Source organism: Ictalurus punctatus, chromosome 16 (assembly GCF_001660625.3).
Source record: "Ictalurus punctatus breed USDA103 chromosome 16, Coco_2.0, whole genome shotgun sequence".
Classification (NCBI taxonomy): domain Eukaryota; kingdom Metazoa; phylum Chordata; class Actinopteri; order Siluriformes; family Ictaluridae; genus Ictalurus; species Ictalurus punctatus.
Window position 1 is genome coordinate 20,143,098 of NC_030431.2, and position 22,055 is coordinate 20,165,152.

Sequence of the window (22,055 nt, forward strand, 5' to 3'; positions counted from 1 at the left end):
AAGAATATTTATAGGTCATTCTGCGGTCACTCAGCCCCCCCACATACTCCAAAATTCACCCCAAATAATCTCAATCGTTTGTGCTGGTTTGTGCCTCTAAAAGTTTCATTTGTGCTGCTTCTGTTTTTTAAATATTAGACATTGAATTATGGTGATGTCATTGCACCATAATTCAATGTCTAATATTTAAAAAGCGGAAGCAGCACAAACAAAACTTTTAGTGGCACAAACCAGCACAAACGATTGAGACCATTTTGTTGATGTTTTGGGTTGGGTGGGGGGGCCATTGCATGGTTACTGTATAAGCAGGGAAATACAGCTAATGTAAATTCAGGAAATACAGCTGATGCACATTCAAGAAATACAGCTAATGTAAATTCAGGAAATACATCTGATGCACATTCAAGAAATACAGCTGATGCACATTCAAGAAATACAGCTGATGCACATTCAAGAAATACAGCTGATGCACATTCAGGAAATACAGCTGATGCACATTCAAGAAATACAGCTGATGCACATTCAAGAAATACAGCTGATGCACATTCAGGAAATACAGCTGATGCACATTCAAGAAATACAGCTGATGAACATTCAAGAAATACAGCTGATGCACATTCAGGAAATACAGCTGATGCACATTCAAGAAATACAGCTGATGCACATTCAAGAAATACAGCTGATGCACATTCAGGAAATACAGCTGATGCACATTCAGGAAATACAGCTGATGCACATTCAAGAAATACAGCTGATGCACATTCAGGAAATACAGCTGATGCACATTCAGGAAATACAGCTGATGCACATTCAAGAAATACAGCTGATGCACATTCAGGAAATACAGCTGATGCACATTCAGGAAATATAGATGATTTGCATTCAGGAAATACAGCTGATGCACATTCAGGAAATACAGCTAATGTGCATTCAGGAAATACAGCTGATGCACATTCAAGAAATACAGCTGATGCACATTCAGGAAATACAGCTGATGCACATTCAGCAAATATAGATGATTTGCATTCAGGAAATACAGCTGATGCACATTCAGGAAATACAGCTGATGCACATTCAGGAAATACAGCTGATGCACATTCAGGAAATAAAGATGATGTGCATTCAGGAAAAACTGCCACCCTCTGGGTGTTCTTTCCCTCCACATTTTCTTTGTAAACTCTAGAGACTGTTGCTTGTGAAAATGCCAGTAGATCAGCAGTTTGACACCAAATTTCTCCATTCCCATGCTTGATGAGAACACTGGACATGAGACAGGGCCTACCAGCATGTTGTTGGGAGAGGGGAGGAAACTGCAGAAACCCAAGGAAACTCACAGGGAGAGTTTAAAACTTTACACAGGCAGCAACAATATGTGCTACACTGTGCTGCACTGACTCTATAGTGTCGTCCTTGTGATTTTCTGTCATTTAGCAGACTGTCACCTCTAATGGACGTTCTCCTGTCTCCTGTCAGATTTAAACAAACACTGTATTGTGATGGAGGTGTCCAGAAAATATCTTCCTGCTTGCATAGTTACCGGAAAGGAGCCTGACTTATGAGGCATACGCATCATATTTCTTATCCATCCATCCATCCATCTTCTATACCGCTTACTCCTTTTCAGGGTCACGGGGAACCTGGAGCCTATCCCAGGGAGCATCGGGCACAAGGCGGGGTACACCCTGGACAGGGTGCCAATCCATCGCCGGGCACATCATATTTCTTATTTTACTATTTTATCTACGGCGCCATTGCTTCACTTCACTTCAGACAGTTTGGGTGGTAGCTACATATTATTTTTGTGCAGTTCTCCTTGATCTTTTCTTACCTCAAGACTTAAATAGTCCAACACAAAGATATTGATCTGACGCATCTGATGACAGGAATAGTCCAGACGTTTAGCAAATGACTCTCCTGTAACAGTAAAGACAAGGAAGGATGCATAGTGCTTCTTTGGTATGATTCAGAGTTAGATTTAAGGTTATTACAGGTTAGGCCATTTTCAGTTAACATGGGCTTGAATTACACGTGCACATGCCCACCCACAGACACATACAGGCTACACAAATGGCTTAAGCAATACTACCATAGTTGGAATTTGATTGAAAGCTGCACTGTGATAGGCCTATTTTATTGTAAAATAAATAAATAAATAAATACAAATAAATCTTGTTGAAATAGTCTATAGGTCTAGTTTCACACAGTTTTAAATCTAGAAAGCTGTTCGTTTGCGTCTTTTAAACTCACTCAAATGACAATGTGTTTTCAATTTTACACGCATTGTGTGTGTGTGTGTGTGTGTGTGTGTGTGTGTGGCTCGCGTGACGTCACGGCGGACTCGGCGCTCTCCGGACTGCAGCGCTTTTTCCCCTGCTGAGTTCATCTAACGGAAAGGTGGATCACTATACCAGTCGCGTCTCACGCGCGTCTATTTTCATGGATGAGCATAATACAACACAACTCTGGACTTTACGACGCAAAACCTTCTGCCAGTCCTTGATACCTCTTTTGCTTCTTTTTTTTTTTTTCTTCAAATTTTGTTTTCTTCATTTTGAAAAAGAAACGGACTGCAACTGATCTTACCGGGACAAACTTGTGGAGCTAGTCACCAAATCAAACGGATCATTTTCTGGAAGTGTTCCAGCTGTAAGTAACGCACTCTTTATCTGTTATGGTTTGGGAAAAAAAAAACACACACACACACACACACACCACAAGAACACTCTTCTTCAGCTTACGTATTGATGGTTTAAAAAAAAAAAAAAAAAAAAAAGCCTGTGTGATGCCTATTGACAGCTTTAGGTGACAGTTAGACTATGTAGTTTGATGTGTAGCATATTTGGTCTCTTAACCTTGTGCGTAAAAGTGCGTAATGCTCTAAAAAAAAAAAAAAAAAGTGAGAGGGATCACTTCTTTGGGGGCTCTTGTAGAAAGTGGGGTTCATTTATGCATGTTTCGGGAAACTTTTGTGCACCAAGGTTCCTGGAAGCACTTTTAAAACCTGAAAAACAAACAAACAAAAAACAAATCCAACAACAACAACAACAACAAAAAGACATAGGCTACAAGATGTTCCAGGAACCTTTTGCTTTTATGGTGGGTGTAAAATAAAATGTGGAGTGGCCATGGTAGTGGAGTACAGTCCAGCCTCTGGGCTGTGGTGGTGATAACGCGTGGCACAGAGAGAGAGAGAGAGAGAGAGAGAGAGAGAGAGAGAGAGAGACACACACACACACACACACACACACACACACACACACACACACACACAGAGTGAGAGACACACACACAGAGAAAGAGAGAGAGACAGACAGACAGACACACACACACACACACACACACACACACACACACAGAAAGAGAGAGAGAGAGAGAGAGACAGACACACACACACACACACACACACACACACAGAGAGAGAGAGAGAGATGCCAAAAAAAGACTTTTATTTACTCTCTTTAACAGTGGTAAGCACTTTTATCAGTTACTAATAATTGGATAGTGATAACTCCAACTAGAGGTTTAGCCTATACACATTAAAATGAATAAACAAACAAACAAATAAATAAATAAATAAAAGTCTGATGTGTTGGGACGCGGTTTGTGCCACTGCGCGTCACACCAGCTCTCCTGCAGTGAACGTAATGAATAAAGCGCTTAGAGCTGAGACAGCATCACTTCAGTGTGTTTCCCCAGAGGTGTGTATGAGACGCCAAAAGTCCTGTTTACACCCAGTGCAAGAATAAAAATAAAAAATAAAAACCTTAAAATAACAACACAGGGCTAAACTTGGAATCAACAGGATTTTGCATCCTTATTCCAGTTTTAAATCGTAATTGCTAGCGTGTAAGGCAGAGCAGACTCCAGACTGCATAGCGTGATAGTATACTGAAGCATGAGTGCTGGTTTTGGACCGAGCCCAGTGTACCCGCCTTAGATAGAGTAATGTGAGTAATGTAGCACACTTCTGGGTGGAAGGCTGCACTCCTCATACAGCCGCTTGTTGATCCGCCTCATGCATACACCCATACTCCTGAACTTCTGACGTTGTTATGTCTTTTTGACGTCTTCTGTCTTTTCTTTTTTTAATTGTTTATTTATTTATTTATTTATTTTAGAAATTCAGTTGATCAATTTAGTAATCTAACTCGTTATTATTATTATTATTATTATTATTATTATTATTATTATTATTATTTCAAGTTGAATGCCAAGGCCACTCCAGCATATGGACCCTGTTTGATCTAACTGCTTAGGAGGCGTTGCCTGGAGACGAATGCACTTCTGTAGCCACGCCCCCTAACGGCTGCGTCACACCATGAACCTGAAACTGGTTTGGTTTTCAGACACATATTCCAATTAGAACTACGTTAAAATGTTAATGTTGCAGGAGATAGGACTATTTAGAATATTGTTTTAGCTATTAGCATTATTTAAAATATAAAATTATGTTTATATAAGTATGTTATTATTAATTACAATATGACAATCAAACACAATTATACAGGAAAACCTGAACCCTTGTTGAAAAAAAACAAACAAAAAAAAACCCCAAGACACTATCACAGAAATTCTAATGATTTCCAGTACAAATACCATTACAAATCATCAGCTACAAATGTAAACCATTACCATTACAATTATTGGTCCTTAATGGTATTGACTAGACATAACATGCCATTAATAGAAGCCAAACAATTACCAGTAGAGACCCACAGGAACCATTACAGTTTCCATTAAAGCCAATACAATTCCCATTTTCAATGCTTTGTCCAGGTTTTCAGTCAAAATATGACACTCTAAAGTGGCATCACTTAAATATGTATTATACTCCATACTGTATATGATTTGGGAATGATCACATAATGATATTACTGTATTAGTTTCATAGTGCTCAAGCGATTGAATCAAAATGCTGATTAGTCAATGACACAATGATGACAATGATATGAGCTATAAAAGAATGCAATAATCAGACTACTGTGGTATATTTTGAGGCCAGAATTGGGCTGGTGAGGCCTTTTTTTTACACTCTCAGAAGTAAAGATATATTTTCCTTGTTCCTGGGCTATATTTTGTATTTTCAGTATGTATCTTTTACCTGGAAATGTGACTCTTGTGTGCATGTAAGGTATATTTAAGGTTGATAATTGGACCTTAAGGACCACTGAGGTAGCTTTAAATCATTAAATCTAATTAAAGGTTCACAATATGAACCTTGAAGTAAAAGATACATACTAATGGTACAAAAGATGAACCTTTTATGGCACCACCCCAGCAACAAGGAAAAGTACAGTTTGGTACATGTATTTATGAGAGCGTAAGGGTGGCACCTGCTTCCTTGTTCCACTCACATGACCATGGCCCTGCATAATTTTCAGTCTCTCTGTGAGCATTTATTGAGGACTTGTTATCATTGCTCATGATTTTTTATTTATTTATTTTTGAAACATGTGGTCACAATACTAACTATAATTATGTCAAGGTTAAGCTCTCCTTTTCTGGAAGTACGTCCTATCGCATCATCTTTTGATATATAGCACCACAGATGCACTTCCATTAAAACCCAGAGGCTACAGCTCAGTTTTATCATGGTTCTTATAATATAAATAAACACACACACAAAAAAACAAAAAACAGGCAGGCTAGCTTTATTAGAGACTCTTAAACCCAAACCCTTTCACTTAGCTTTACAAGTAGGTGGGGACATAAGTGAAGGACTGACATTTTAATTTAGATATGGCTAATGAGTAGATCTTTATGGGTACATAGTGATTTTAGTTTTTTTTGCTTTCCAGGAACATAGTGATTTCAGTGTGTGTTTCCAATTTACCAGAATTGCATGGAGACTTCTATAAACATTACCTCCCTTGTAAGTAAGCAACTTAAAGATCACTTAGGGTATATTCCCAGCCATTACATCACATAGGTTGAATTAATTGCCAACAAAGTACTTAGTTACCAGGCACAATGCCATATAGCAAAGCTGCAATAAATAAAATCCACCCATTGTATTCATTGTGTGCTTGAATAACGATGTCATTTTTACTGGAAAAGGCTCAACTTGATAAGAAAGTTGTCTGGGGTTAGCTAGGCAGCAAAAGAAACACACACACACACACACACACACACACACACACACACACACACACACACACACACACACATTTCTTTGTCACCTCCCAGGTTAGGAATGGTGCAGCTGTCCTGCCCTTCCTGTCCTGTGCTGACTGGAAAAATCAAACTCTGAAATGTGTTTAGTGCCCTTCAATTAAAGGTGTGGAGCTCTCTCAAAAATGAGTCCCTGTGGGCCAGGCCATGCAGTCGCAACGTACCACAGTAAATGGTTTGTTCCATTGTGTGGTTTGTTCCTGTGTGTGTAAATAAACCAGTTTATTGTGAGGTTTATGGCTAAATTTATCCGCTCTGGATCTGTAATGTGTGTGAACTATGTGACGATAAATGTCTGATAAATTCCAATTACAAATAATGATCCGATAAAGACTTATCTGCTATAATACTGCTTAATAAAAGTATATCCTGTCTGAGGTGTTAAAGCCACTTCCTGTGATCACATCTTTTGCTGCATAGTACGTGACATTCTTAGTGCAGTCATATCCTTCAGTGGTTGGACAGTGACACATTTTTCGTAATTTTGCCTCTGTATACACCCACAATGGATTTGAAACAAAAATATTGGGTTTAACAAAAATATTGCACTAACTTTAGGAATTAGAGCCATTTTTACAGAGTCCCTCCATTTTCACAGGCTTAAAAGTAATTGGACAAACTAACATAATCATAAATATTAGGATGTTTGTAATTCTTGGATGCAAATCCTTTGCAGACTGACTGAAGTTTGGAACCCATGGACATCATCAAATGCTGAGTGTCCTCCCTTGAGATTTACTGCAGCCATCTTCAGTCACTGCTTGTTTGTGTTTTTTTCTGCCTTAAGTTTTGTCTTCAGCAAGTGCTCAATTGGGTTGAGGTTATCAGACATTTAGGAACATTTAATTTCTTTGCCTTTGCGTTTTCAGTATGTTCTGGGTCATTATCCATCTGTACTGTCAAGCAATGTCCTATCAGTTTTGCAGCATTTGACTGAATCTTAGCAGAAAGTATAACTCTATACACTTCAGAATTCATCCTGCTACTTCTATCAGCAGTCCCGTCATCAATAAACACAAGTGACCCAGTTCCACTGGGAGCCATACATGCCCAGATGATGTGATAGATGATGTGGTATGCTTTGGATCATGAGCCCTTCTTTTTCTTCTCCATACTCTTCTCTTCCTATCATTCTGGAAAAAGTTAATCTTGCATCAGAACTGGTCCGGCTTTTTTTTTTTTTTAAGGTTTTTTTTTTATCAAGTCTAATCTGGCCTTTCTGTTCTTGAGTGTTACCAGTGATTTGCATCTTGAGGTAAACTGTCTGTATTTACATTCATGAAGGCGTCTCTTGATTGTAGACTTTGACAATGATATGCCTACCTCCCCCAGAGTGTTCTTGACTTGGCGAGATGTTGTGAAGGGGTTTTTCTTCACCAAGGTAAGAATTCTGTGATCATCCACTTTAGTTATCTTCCATGGTCTTCCAGGCCTTTTGGTGTTGCTGAGCTCGCCAGTGCATTCATTCTTTTTAAGAATGTACCATATTGTTGATTTGGCCACTCCTAAAGTTTCTGCTATTTCTCTAATAGGTCCGTTTTGTTTTTGCAGCCTCCTTCACTTGCATTGACACCTCTTCGGACCGCATATTGAGAGTTCCCGTGAACAGCTGCCAAATGCAAATTGAACTCAACTCCAGACCTTTTATCTCCTTAAACTGTCATGAAATAACAAGGAAACAGGACATCTGGCCAGAAACTACTTAGCAGTCAATTGTCCAATTACTTTTGAGCCTGTACAAATGGAGGGACTATGTAAAAAAATGGCTGTAATTCCTAAAAGGTCAATGTGTTATAAAACCACTTGAATTAAAGCTGAAAGTCTACACTTCAATTACAACCATCCTTGCTTAATTTCAAATCCATTGTGGTGGTATATAGAGGCAAAATTACAAAAATAGTTTTACTGTCCAAATACTTACGCAACTCATTCAGGGTATAATTTTGGATATGTGAGCCAGATTTTCACATTAAGTTTGTTATGTCATTTTATTTTAAGTTGTTCTGTAATTCTTTGATATTTCAGGTTTGAGTTCTTATAGAACCAGCTCAGATTTGTTCGTTTTTGCACTGATACACTACAGTATATGAGCAAAGGTTTGGGGACACCTGACCATTACACTCATATGTGTTTGTTGAACATGCCATTCCAGATTTATTCCCCCTTTGCTGTTATAATAACCTCCACTCTTCTGGGAAGGCCTTCCACTAGATTTTGAAGTGTGGCTATGGGAATTTCAGCTATGAGAGCATGAGTGAGGTCAAGCAATGATGTTGAGTGAGGAGGCCTGGTGTACAGTTTGTGTGCCAACTCATTCTCAAGGTGTTCAGTGGGGTTGAGGTCAGGGCTCTGTGAAGGCCACTTGAGTTCTTCCAGTCCAACCTTGGCAAACTATGTCTTCATGGAGCTCACTTTGTGCACAGGTGTATTGTGAAGCTGGAACTGGTTAGTTCCAGTAAAGGATCTAAGGAACATTCAAAACAATGGTGTGCTTCTAACTTTATGGAGACAGAAGACCTTCGTACATATAGGTTTGATGGTAAGGTGTCCACAAACATTTGGCCATATACTGTCTTTTTTTAGATATTGGATAATCTCTTCTGTCAGTTTTATAGGAGACCATGTCACAGCCACAGTGGAGCTAACAGTTCTTCATATGAATTTCTTAATTTGTCATTGCTACTCATTGCATATACTTGTCCATGTGGTAAAGGAGAAAAGCCATGTTGTAAATGGCGTACACATGCTGCACATACACAAGAATCAAGTCTTTACTGGGTATATTAACAATCCTGCTGCACATTCCATGAGATTGAATGTATAATTTCTCCAGACATTTATAATGGTTCAGGAAAAGATCATTGTTTCAGTAAGTGATTTAGCTCTTGCTTATAACTAATGCTTGTGGGTCTGCTATCCATATGTGTGTGTGGGTACTGTTTTTATTTCTGGGTCACGACAAAAGCATTTGCGAAGATGCTTCTTGTTATCACAGCATGGCTTTCCAGCTAAAACAGGAAACTTGGGGTGTGGGTTATTTCTGCTTTTGGTTTTTCATCTCTTTTGTCTGTGTGTCTCTTTAGTGTCGGACAAAACTTCACTTGAACTCTTGCTATTTTATAACAATGTATTGAATACATAAGGAATAAAACACTTAGGGGCGTGCTGTTATAACTCTGTTATCTGAGTTGCAGAGCGGTGGCACTGTTACCACCCTGAAGTTGATTATTTAACATTATCCGCACGTTCTGAAGTGTTTTATTCCACTTATAGAACAACAATTAGATAATTATTTAAAACTTTTGAATGACAGGTGGTACTTTTCATTTGGAGAAGTCATAAACCATCTGTGAAATGTGTTAGTTCCCGTTATCACGTACGCTATAACAGCTATAAACATTCTTTTTTCTCTTATAAAGCCAATGAAACAAAAATCAGCATGCCACGTTACCATTAAGCAGTAAGTGCACTACTGCCAGAGCTGCTGTTATGGAAAATTTATCAACATCTGGCCTAACAGAATTCAACAGTACTGTGATGTATTGTGATATATATATATATATATATATATATATATATATATATATATATATATATATATATATATATATATATATATATGCACATGCAAAGAAATGCTATAGTGCAAAGATGCCTTCAAAAGAATGAAATTGTGTGTTTCTACATTTAAAAAAAATACTGTAAAGAACAGTAAACAGTACAAAAATTAAAAATAGTAGTCTCCAGTACAATTAGTACAGTTTTATAAGGAAATTAATTGAGCATCTTGCATAACCAGCTACAGTTCTTCTGGAAGCTTTGACTGTCTTTGACTTGCCTCTTATTTGTGCAGAACAAAGCAGCCTTCATTATGTTTTTTGTCTGAAAAGTGGTCCCTTACATAATATGCTGCTTTGTTTATTGACATACAAACATTTTTCTGTAATATTTAATTTTGTGTTAGATGAATAATGTTTTTTGTACTGACTTGATAATGTAGAAGTCATAAAATAAAAAATCTATAATAAAGTTTGTACTAAAAATATAGGGTGTGTGTGTGTGTGTGTATATATATATATATATATATATATATATATATATATATATATATATATATATATATATATATATATATGCATGTGTGTATGCTTTGAAATAAACTTCACATATTGTGCAAATTTTTTAGAGGATGGTGCTGATCTTCTTTCCAAACTGTGTGCTTTGTTTTTAAATAATAAATGCTCTCGGAGTATCTGTTGAGTATGATACAGTCATTAGACTTAAGTCAAGGGGTTACAGTTGTGTGGGAAATTTCTTCCACAGTTCCATTGCTGAGTAAGAGGTCATAATGGAGCAGTGGAACGTGAATGGCTGACATTCTTACTGAGCAAGCACTGAGTATGCAAAAAAAAAAGAAAAAAAAAAAGAAGGAAAGCACTTCTCTGGTTTTGAAATAAACCAAGGATGTAGGGCAGGTCTTGGGTTTGACAGTTTCCTGCTCTGTCTTGCTCAAATCCTTCGTTTTCTCTCAGTTCCAACTGAAAACACTGTGTGATGCATTCGTTCTGTATGATTTTCCCAATGCATAAATAAACAGCATGGTAGTGCAAAAAAGCATGAACAGGGTATTTAGATATTTCTGAGGAAGTCAGTATTGTTAGTTATCGGGGTACGATCAAATGTTGACAGGATTGACTTGATAAGGTAGTTTGGAATTCTGGCAGCTGGAACTCATCCTGTGTGGAGATTAGATCTATATATCTGAATTTCATACCTATTCTAGATGTATGTGGACATAATACTGGGTGAGGTGACCATATATTAATGTCATGATAAATCCTCTAGAGTTTTCTTAGATACCATAAGTGCTTTTATAGCACTGACTTGACCGTTATGTTGCATTAGACTCGGAATGATGTCATTTTTGACCTTCGTGCAAAGTAGGGGTAAAAAACACGAATGCCTCAGTTTTTGTCTTTTATTATAAACAAGCTAGAGAGCTAACTGTGGTTAGTGACATCAGTGTTATAGCTTTAACACACTACTAAGTCTGTATAAATTGAGATATAAAGCAAATACTTGTATATATGGAATAACTCATTTACAGTTAAGCATTTCTACTTTTTTTTTTTTTACTGTTGATTCTTAGAGCATGTTGATTTGACACCACTTGCTAAACTCTGGATTGAGGAGACTCAAATTTCCAAGTAGGAATTTCGTGGTTGAGGGGCCGGTTTTTTTTGTTTTGTTTTTTTCCAAGTCAGAGGTTGGAATTACAAGTGTTAGTTGAATGGAGCATTAGCTGAGGCTACTCTAGTCTTGCACTAAATGTTTAGCTGTTTTTCTTGTCTTCAATGTTTAATAATTCATTGTTCTTAATAAATAAAAACAATATTAAGTAGAGATTTTTCTTACTGTTTGCCTGGTGTTGCTTTTGTCAAATATAAAATATCATGATGTATCAAGTATTGAAATGACAATAATGACATAGTTTTCTTAAAATCAGGATGTCAATGTTCTTCTTTAAGGCACTCCAAATGTAAGCACTTCTGTCCTTTTTCCTCAAGAAGGTTGATGTCCTCAATGTTACACCGTGCACTTCCATGAAGTAAGAATCTTTTGAGGAACCGATTACCCTGAACATAAACTAGCCCATTTATGTACAAATTCCACTGCACTATAGAGAATGTGGATGTAATGTAAAATAACAGAAGTGACAAAAACTCCTCCTGGGTTCATAAAAAGGTTCTTGCAGTGCAAATATACCAAAAGCTCAACGTTTTGTTTGAGTTTTCCATGACTTAGATTTTAGTTCCTTAATATCCGTGACTCTGGAATGGTGACTTGGTGAGCTGGTGGGATTTTAATGAGGTTTCTAATTAACAATGGTATTTTAGTTTTTGTGATTTCTCTGCTTGCAAAGAGCCCAGTGTCACTCTGAGACAAAGAAATATTATAACTGTCTGTGTTTATTCAAGGTACAAAACATGTTGTGGCCTGGGAATACCCTCTATATTTACATTTACATTTACATTTGCATTTATTCACTTAGCAGACGCTTTTATCCAAAGCGACTTACAAATGAGAAAGATACAAGCAAAGCGATATCAATCAGAGAACAATACAAGAAGTGCTACCATACGAGATCTATTAATTGAATTCCAGAAGAAGCAAAGTGCAGAGTAGAGGTGTAAGTGCATTTATTTATTTATTTAATTATTTATTTTTATTATGAGTTGGTTAGGTGTTCATAGAAGAGGTGGGTCTTTAGCTGTTTTTTGAAGATGGTGAGAGATTCTGTGGTCCGGATTGAGACTGGAAATGCATTCCACCACTGAGGAACAGTTAGTGTGAAGGTTCTGGAAAGGGACCTTGCGCCACGCTGAGTTGGAACTGCTAAACGTCGGTCGCTAATCGATCGCAGATTGCGAGAGAGAACGTAGGCCTTCAGGAGAGAGTTGAGGTAGGAGGGTGCTGTTCCTGACAAGGTCTTGTAGGTGAGCATCAAGGCCTTGAACTTGATGCGGGCAGCTACAGGAAGCCAGTAGAGGGAGATGAAGAGGGGTGTGACATGGGTTCTTTTGGACTGGTTGAAGACGAGGCGCGCTGCAGCATTCTGAATCATCTCAAGGGGTTTGATGGAGCTGGCTGGGAGGCCTGAAAGCAGTGAGTTGCAGTAGTCCAGTTTAGAGATAACGAGAGCCTGGACTAGAATCTGTGTAGCCTGTTTGGTGATGTAGGGTCAGATTTTCTTGATGTTGTAAAGGATGAACCTACAGGACCTTGCAGTTGCTGAGATATGGTCTGCAATATAAGGACATTTTGACATTTTCAACTGTTCTGAAATCTAGACTTTTAAGAAACTGAAATTATTAGAATATTTGGAAACTAAAGTAAAGCAGTAGCAGCACAGGAGCAACACAGATATCTTGAGACTCAGTTTCTGATTACAAACTGAATAAATTACGCTTATTTCCATTTCACTAGGGCAGATAGCTAACCCACAGATGAATCAAATCATGATATTAACTGTGTGAGGAAATCGCACATAGCTATCAAGATTTGAGACATGTTTAGATATGTTTAGACTATTTTTACCAGCATGTTTGTTAAAGTGCCTTTATTAAACTTATGCAACAAATGTGAGCTTTACAGGCAGACACCAAGGCAAGATTAAATAAAATGAACTAAAAGCTATGTTGTTTCCATGTTGTTTGGTGAAATATATTTTTAAAGTTCAGATGTAATAATATATTAAAGCCAGAAAAATCTAATCCCCCCCTTTATTATTATTATTATTATTATTATTATTATTATTATTATTATTATTATTATTATTATTATCTGATGGGTTTTCCCAGAATGCCACACATAACATAAAATGCTTTTGCATTTGACTTCTTTTCAGTAAATTGGATTTAGACAAGGAGACCAGCCAAAAATTGTCCAGTGGTTTTTTTTCTCATCCTTGAAATAACTTATACTTGTTGATGGTTGACAAGTTGTATTTTTATTTATTTATTTTTTGTGAAGGTATATCATGAGAAAAATATTTAAATCATATGAGAAATTACAGACAATATTCCTCCTCTACAGGTTTTGGATGTAAGGATGACAGTTTGAAAAGTGAAAAAGAAAACATCTGATGTATCCTTGTCCCTTATGACATACTATATAGTGTCAACCAACCTATCTTGAATTAGTATGTGGAATAATACAGTCCTTGTTTAACTAAATGTATAATATCACTTGGTGTGTATTCATAAAGCTCTGGCCTCCCAAACTATCAGCAATGCCAAACTTCGTCCAGATTTCAAACTACATACTTAATTAGCCTGATAAATTAAACACATATTTTTATTTGAAACTCACTTAACGTGCGCTGCCTCACCAGGGCTGTACACAAAATGTGAACAATTTATTCATTGTGAAATGCTTTTCTGTTACTTTTTACCGGCTGTGTCCTGAACAATGGCCTCATTGTGTTCTCAGACAGGCAGCACTGAAACGGTTCGAGCTTTGTGCATTTCGCTTTCTCACAACCTGACGGAGAACGTCTGTTCTTGGAGATCATGCCTATGTTCGATGTTGCTTGCCAACTCTGACTGCACAGACTTCCTCTTGTTGGTGTTAGGTTTCAGAGCTGCTTAAATTCTCACCCTGGTGTAAATATACCAGTTGAAGACTTGCTTAAATAGCTATCATACAGGGGTACAGGGGTTGTTATTTTTAACAACATGCACAGATGAGAGGAAGTAAATAATGGCTGCGTTATGGAAACATTTTCATACTGTGGTCATACTGATATATTGCTATTACAGTAAGCCTTGAAGTATATTAAACTATTGATGTGACATGGTCTGCCTGATTTTCACAAAATTATTTCCATTTGTTGGATCACGTCAATGCCATGATTCATCCAAACACACACGGACACTCATTTATTGCATCTGAGACTGTTCAGGATCACCACAGCATTCAATAACACATTTTCAGGAGTTAGCCAAAGGGCTCATTTGTAATGTATTGCAATAATTATTAACAACGATGTTCTTCTGCAGCACTTCACACAATTTACACTCATGCATGTTTTTTTTCAGCCCAAGGTTCTAATCTTATATGTTTCACAATCACCTGAAACATATCCATGCATTACCAATAATGTGTTTTAGTTAAAATTTTCATGTCCATTTGAATAAAAAATCCAATGTCTTATGTAAAGGAAATGTCAATACTGTTATACCGAATGGGTATATGTACTTTTTGGTCATTCTATTTTCGTGTCACAAACAGAATTTAGCAATGTCCATTTGATTATTCTTTCAAAATCCAGGCAAAAGAAATGAAAAACAAGTAATTTTTTTATCAGACCCATCCATATTCTATACCACTTATCCTACGCAGGGTTGAGGGGGAGCCTAGAGTCTATCCCAGGGAACTCATGGCAAAAGGCGGGGAATACCCTGGATGGGGTGCCAACCCATCACAGGGCACAATCACACACATATTCACACACTTAGAAATGCCAATCAGCCTACAAAATGTGTCTTTGGGTTGGGGGACGAAACCGGAGTACCTGGAGGAAATCCCTGAAGCATGGGGAGAACATGCAAATTCCATGCACACAGGACATTAGCAGGACTAGATCCCCCAACCCTGGAGTTGTGAGGCAGACATGAAAACCACTCAGCCACTGTAATGTTTCACCATAAGAGCAGTTTGCGGTCTGAGGCACGAGTGATGCATTTGCTTTGACACCAGTAGCGTTTCGCATGCAGAAACTGCAACGCACTTTGCAGAGAGGTTCTCGGGTTTCATAGTTAATTTCCTTGAAAAACAAACCAAAAAATGTACAATATTTATTGTCAGTGGGCTGTTGAGGAGTTTTGTTAACTTGATCGTTATATAGTATAACATTTACATAATGTGGAGGAGCATGTTTACAATTCACATGTTTATTGCTGTACCTCCAAGCCAAAAATAAAACTATTCTCACTCATGATTAGCATCCATCCATCTATCCATCCACTTTCTATAGCAGTTACCCTACAGGGTCGTGGGGAACCTGGAGCCTATCCCAGGGAGCATGGGGCACAAAGTGGGGTACACCCTGGACAGGGTACCAATCCATTGCAGGGACTACGGACACTTTGGGCATTCCAATCAGCCTACCATGCATGTCTTTGGACTGGGGGAGGAAACCAGAGTACCCAGAGGAAACCCCCTCAGCATGGGGAGAACATGCAAAGTCCGCACACAGGCCATGGTGGGAATCAAACTCCCAAACCTGGAAGTGTGAGGAGAATGTGCTAACCACTAAGCCACCATGCGCCATGATTAGTGCCATGACATAGCTCATTCACGCAGAAAGTAGGCTGTGGGTTGGCGACAGGCTTGATGGGGTCAGATGGCTGGGCTAGGACATGAGTGTTATGGTTCTTAGGCAGAATCCAGGTTTGGGACATTGTGTCTTCAGTGGAGCATGGAGGCAGAGCGATGTCCTCAGTGGAACAGGATGGCGGAGTGACGTCCTCAGTGAAACAGGAAAGCAGAGCAGTGTCCTAAGTGGAACAGGGAAGCTGAGCGTCATTCTTTGTCGATTCTGCAGGCTGAACCTGGTTGGCTGTGTCAACAGACTTAGACATGAGCATAACTTGGTTGACCGTGTCAGACTAAGAAAGGAACATGGCTTGAGAGTCCATCTCGCAGACCTCGGACAGAAACATGGCTCGGGAGGCCATCTAATCGACCTCGGACAGGAACATGGCTCAGGAGACCTCCTTGTCGGCCCTGAACAGGAACGTGGCTTGGGAGGTTGCCTCGTTGACCTTGGACAGGAACATGGCTTAGGAGGCCATCTCCTTAACCTCGGACAGGAACATGGCTTGGAAGGTCGTCTCTTTGACCTCAGACAGGAATGTGGCTTGGGAAGTCGCCTCGTTGACCTCGGACAGGATAGTGGCTTGGGAGGCTGTCTCCTTGACCTCAGACAGTAACAGGGCTTGGGAGGCTGTCTTGTCAACCTCAGACAGGAACATGGCTTGGGACTTCGTATCATCAACTTCGGAGAGGAACTCAGTGGGTGAGACCCCCTCCTGCTTCTCAGGCTGGAATTCTGTAGAGCAGGTCGCCACGTTGACCTCCGACTGTGGCTCTGGAGATGAGACTGCATCTTGGGTCTTGGGCTTGAGCTCTGGAAATGAGGTCACCACGTTGACCTCTGGCTGGAGCTCTACAGGTGAGACCACTTCTTGGGTCTCGGGCTGAAGCTCTGGAAATGAGGTCACCACACTGATGTCTGACTGGAGCTCTGCAGGTGAGACCACCTTGTTGGTCTCAAGCTGGAGCTCGGATCTTGCTCTCTTGAGGAGCCATTTGTGGGTATGCCAGCTGCCTTTGAAACATGCCTGGGAGCATAAATATGATTTGTGTATCCCAAGTTTAATGCACGTTGGACACTGTAGTTGGGCTTCTGTAAAGCAACCCTCAGTCTTGCATGCCTGTGTTAACTCCATCACTGCGCTGTTGACCTGGGGCTGGACCTGAGCTGTGGAGGCCGCCCAGTCGGCCTGCTCCCTCTTATAATACGTGGTGAACAGCCTCGAGGTTGTGACCATCAGGCTGGTTTTCCCCAAAAATCTCTCTAAGTCCAAGTGAGGGTCTGCGTTAAAAACTACCCTCATGAGGCCCACCAACTCCACCACACTTCCCAGGCTGAGGTTGCCTGTGGCGATCTGGAGCTTTGCCCACCAGTGGGCTGGGTCGGTGAACCAGGACAGCATGAACCCCAGCCACTGCTTCTCTTCAGGCTTGGGGTCCACCAAATAAAGATGGCATTGGAGAAAAAAATCCCTTCAACTGACTTTCAAAGCCTTGAAGTGCACGGAATCAAATGCCGGCAAAAATATTCCATATACCCTCCTGCTGCATGCATCTTATTGGCGAAGCATTCTGTCACGACTGGCAAGGAGACAATGCAGGATGCGTGTGCAAAAAAGAGCTTTATTAAGGAAATCAAGAAGACAAATCCAGAACGTCAATCAATAACATGGTCAAAAACAGGCAAAAGGGCATAAGGCAGGCAAGGCAAAAGGACAAAATGAGAAGCTAGACACAGGATCAAGACACTAGAAACATGAACACAGGACAAAGGCTTGGTGTGGAGAAAATGCTCACAATACTTTGCACCAAACATAGACACACGAGGGGTGAAATAATAAACGTAATCAAGGGGGAAACATAAGCACCTAAGACATATTAAGAGACAACCAATGGCATAACAGGGCAGAGACATGACATAAACCATAACAAACACCCGTGTCGCAATTAAACAAAGTCAATATCACTGAACCCAGAAGCCTCAAGCTTCAGAGTGTGCTGTGTGCTCCAGCACTCTGAGTGAGGGGAAATCTCTGACAAGTACATATTAAATGTAAAACATACTACTCTACAAATATGCTTTTTCTGTACAATATATACTTTTTTGGTGTCAACTCATCTTCATTTAAATCTTTCAACCATGTACTGGTGCTTTAATTGAGAGCGAGCAGCTTCAGCAGTGCAGCATAAAATAGACTCGACGCCAAAACTCCTGCTTCACTGCTGCTCATGCACAGCTCTTGTGCTTCGCTGCTGCACTGCTGCAGCGAATGAGTGTAAAAGCACTCATTCGTTAACATGCGTGCCAAAAAATATGCACTGCTTCTGCTTTGCTGCAGTGTGTGGTGTGAAAGAGGCTTTATAATAGTTAAAAGCAAAACTCTGGTTGTCACAGACATGGCTGTATAACTAGGTCAGCAATGGTTATTGACATGGTGAGAGGTAGATTATCTGCCACAGAAATGTTGGAGGCCCCTTTACTGACCTGATTTGATATTCATGCTTTTAACATCTGTGAAGATGTAAACTTTTAATAAGACTATATGCTTTATATTGTAGTTAGCTCAGCTAACCTAAAACCAATTTTAGTTCATGGGTGATTCATAGCAGTAATGAAACCCACACGGTTCTAACCCTATCACGCTGATGTGCAGGCCTGGTTGGAATTTCCTTCAGCTTCTATTTATCCATAGAGGATGGGTGATCTGATAATGCTAAAGCTGTGGTTTTCCGTAGTCCTGGGTGGTCTCGTCAGTGTGATGGACAGGTGGGGGTGGGGTGGTGTGCGGGTGGGGTGGTGTGCGGGTGGTGGATGGCCAGACACATACTCTTTCTCCTAGCACTCATTTTGAAGGCAGAAGGAAGTTCACAGCCTGGAGAGCACAGATCGTGTTCTGTTCAGTGGTTTCAGCTCAGTGAAATTACAAGCCTGAGGCCAAATGATAAAACATGCATACAGTGCCAGCATTTGTTTCACTGGGACTACTGAGGCTATACACAAAAGCAATGGAAAGGTTATTCACTGTTACTTGACATTTCAGTTCTAACCAGATGATAACAGACAACTAGCAGAGCATGAAATGTTTTATGCGAGCAACAAAGGATTTAGTGATTGGAAACTGTTGTCTTTAAGTAGAGGCTCAAGAGGAAAAAAAACATAGCAATGTAACTTAAGTTTATTAAGTTGAGAATTGATGACTTGAGAATATATTGATTGATACAAAAAAAAAAATGCCAATGCACTCACGTACCTTTTATTTATTTGCATCATGTATATAGGATATATAATACTTTAGTTGATGCATTATGCAGCCAAAAGTAAGTAGACACTTGAACATCACACCCATATGTGGGTCTTCCCCAAACTGTTACCACAAAGTTGGAAGCCCACAATTGTATAGGATGTCTTTGTACTGTGCAGTATTACAAGTTCCCTTCACTGGAACTAAGAGGCCCAAACCTGTTCCAGTATGACAATGCCCCTGTGCACAAAGTGAGATCCATGAAGACATGGTATTTTGAAGTGGAAGAACACAATAGCCCTGATTTCAACCACTCTGAACACCTTTCGGATAAATTGGAATGCTTACTGCATCCCAGACCTCCTTGCCTGACCTCACTAATGCTCTTGTGGCTGAATGATCACAAATCCCCACAGCCATGCTCCAAAATCTAGTGAAAATCCTTACCAGAAGAGTGGCGGTTATTATAACAGCAAAGGGGGACTAAATCTGGAATGAGATGTTCATAAAGCACATATGAGTGTCCAAAAACTTTGCGTCATATAGTGTAAATCAATCCCTACCTAATTGTAAAGACGAATATATGCAACTTCAGACACTTTGCTGACAAATGTTATCTTGAAAGATCATGAAATAAAGAAAAAAAAAAAACCCAACCGGAACCATGCCTTGCTTAAATTACATAAGCAAATTTCCTATGTGGGGTGTTTTGGAAAATAGAATCAGCTCATTCAAATAAGTCCCAGCAATACTAATACTTGGTTTAAAAAGTATAACAAAGTGACTGTGTGATAAATTCCCTGCATTTTTTTCAAGACACTAACTTTTTCTTTGCTTGTCGGTTGATGTTTTTTTGGTTAGCCATCTCTTTAGTTATTCTCCATATAGAACGGACCATTAGCAAAATTTGACCCGATGCCAAAATGTTTGGGTCTGTTTAATATCCATCTGAGTTCATTTCACAACTCTGGGTTCAACATTGTTTGTTTGCGGTCACTGTAGATGTTGAATAATGCAAGCTTTGTTAATTTGCTCAACTGTAGTCCACTGTCTTTCAGAATGGATTTTAGATTTTACAGTGTGAGCTTAAATAATATTAAAAAGCTTGTACTGAAGCACTTTGTTACGAATCGCCGAAAGGAACCCTGGACTTCAATTCCCAGCAGCCACTGCACCTCTGCGCCACCGTCACATGACCACTCTCATTCTGGTTAACGAGCACCAGTGTGTTTATAATCACTAATTGCAACTCACTCTTGGTCTAGCTTTGTTTTGTCTAATGATGTCACATTATGCTCCCTCTTCTCCTAGGTCTTGGTTTATGTTTGTTTCCCTGTTCATGTGTGCTTATTGTCTTTTGTGTTTTGCTTGTACTCTTATTAAACCTTGAATCTGTACGTGCATCTGCCTCCGTGACACATTTTTCATGAATAATCCTCAAGCACATAAACCTATCATATGTTAAAGTCCCCATGAAATCAAAATTGGTGTTTTAGATCTCTTGGCACTGTGGATACAAATGAGGCAGTTTTTTTTAATGACAAAAGTGTGTTATGTAGATGTTCTTATTTCCATTTTGCTGTTTAGAATTCCCAGGAATACTGTGAAATTTGTCTGAGGACTCATCTTGTACTTGTACACATATGTCGCACCCCTATAAACAAACTGTGGATAGTGCTTTACATTAGCTGCTAATTAGCATTTAACATGGGTTATTTTTGTAGCTCCATACATGTTATTCCTCTTTCCAAACCATTCCTTGCATTATGAAGTGATGGAAATATACAGTGCTGTGAAAAATTATTTGCTGCCATCCCAATTTCTTCTGTTTTTATGTATATCTCATACTAAATAGTTTCAGAAATGAAAACAAAATTTAAGATAAAATGAAGGCAACCAGAGTAAACACAAAATACAGTTTTTAAATGATAATGTTGTTCACTGAAGCAAAAAAGTTATTCAATACCAACTGGGCCTGTGTGAAAATGTATTTGCCCCGTAGTTACTAATTCCCAAAATCTATGAAACTGCATTCATAATGGGGTTCAGCTGGACTAGATGTAACCTGGCCTGATTACTACAAACCCTGTTCAATCACATCAACACTTAAATAGAACTTTTTCAACTGCATGAAGTTGGTTAAAATGTCCTCCCCAGTAACTCGCTATGCCAAAGCTGAGGAAGGAGGAGATTGAAATACATCAGTCTGGGAAGGGTTACAAAGCTATTTCAAAGGCTATGGGATTCCAAAGAACCACAGTGAGAGCCATTATCTCCGAATGGAAAAAATCGGAACAGTTGGGAACCTTCCCAGACATGACCATCCTTTAAAAAAAATTCCTCTACTCATCCAGGAAGTCACAAAAGAGCCAAAGACAACATTAAAGGACCTATAGACCTCTCTTTCATCGATAAAGGTCACTGTTCATGACTCCACTATCAGAAAAACACTGGGTAAAAATGGCATCCATGGAAGAGTGTTGAGGCGAAAACCACTGCTAACCCAGAAGAACATTAAGGCTTGTCTGATGATCACCTTGATGATCCTCAAACCTCTTGGGAGAATGTTCTGTCTAGTTGAAAGTGGAACAGTTTAGAAGACCGGGGTCCTGTTACCTCTGGCATAAACCAAACGCAGAATTCCACAAAAAGAACATCATACCTACAGTCAAGCATGGTGGTGGAAGGGTGATGGTGTGGGGATTCTATGGTGCTTCAGGGCCTGGGCAACTTGCAATAATGGAGGGAAACATGAATTCTGCT

General features: G+C 39.3%; 1 protein-coding gene across 1 annotated transcript in view; it reads left to right on the forward strand.

Annotated features, from left to right (window-relative positions):
• The first annotated feature begins 2,323 nt into the window (after positions 1–2,323).
• The window catches only part of lpar1 (lysophosphatidic acid receptor 1), a 36,841-nt gene continuing 17,109 nt past the window's right edge, over positions 2,324–22,055 (forward strand). The window contains exon 1 of the mRNA XM_017489973.3: positions 2,324–2,646. The gene's annotated coding sequence lies outside the window, so the exon portion shown is untranslated. The remainder of the gene's footprint in view (positions 2,647–22,055) is intronic.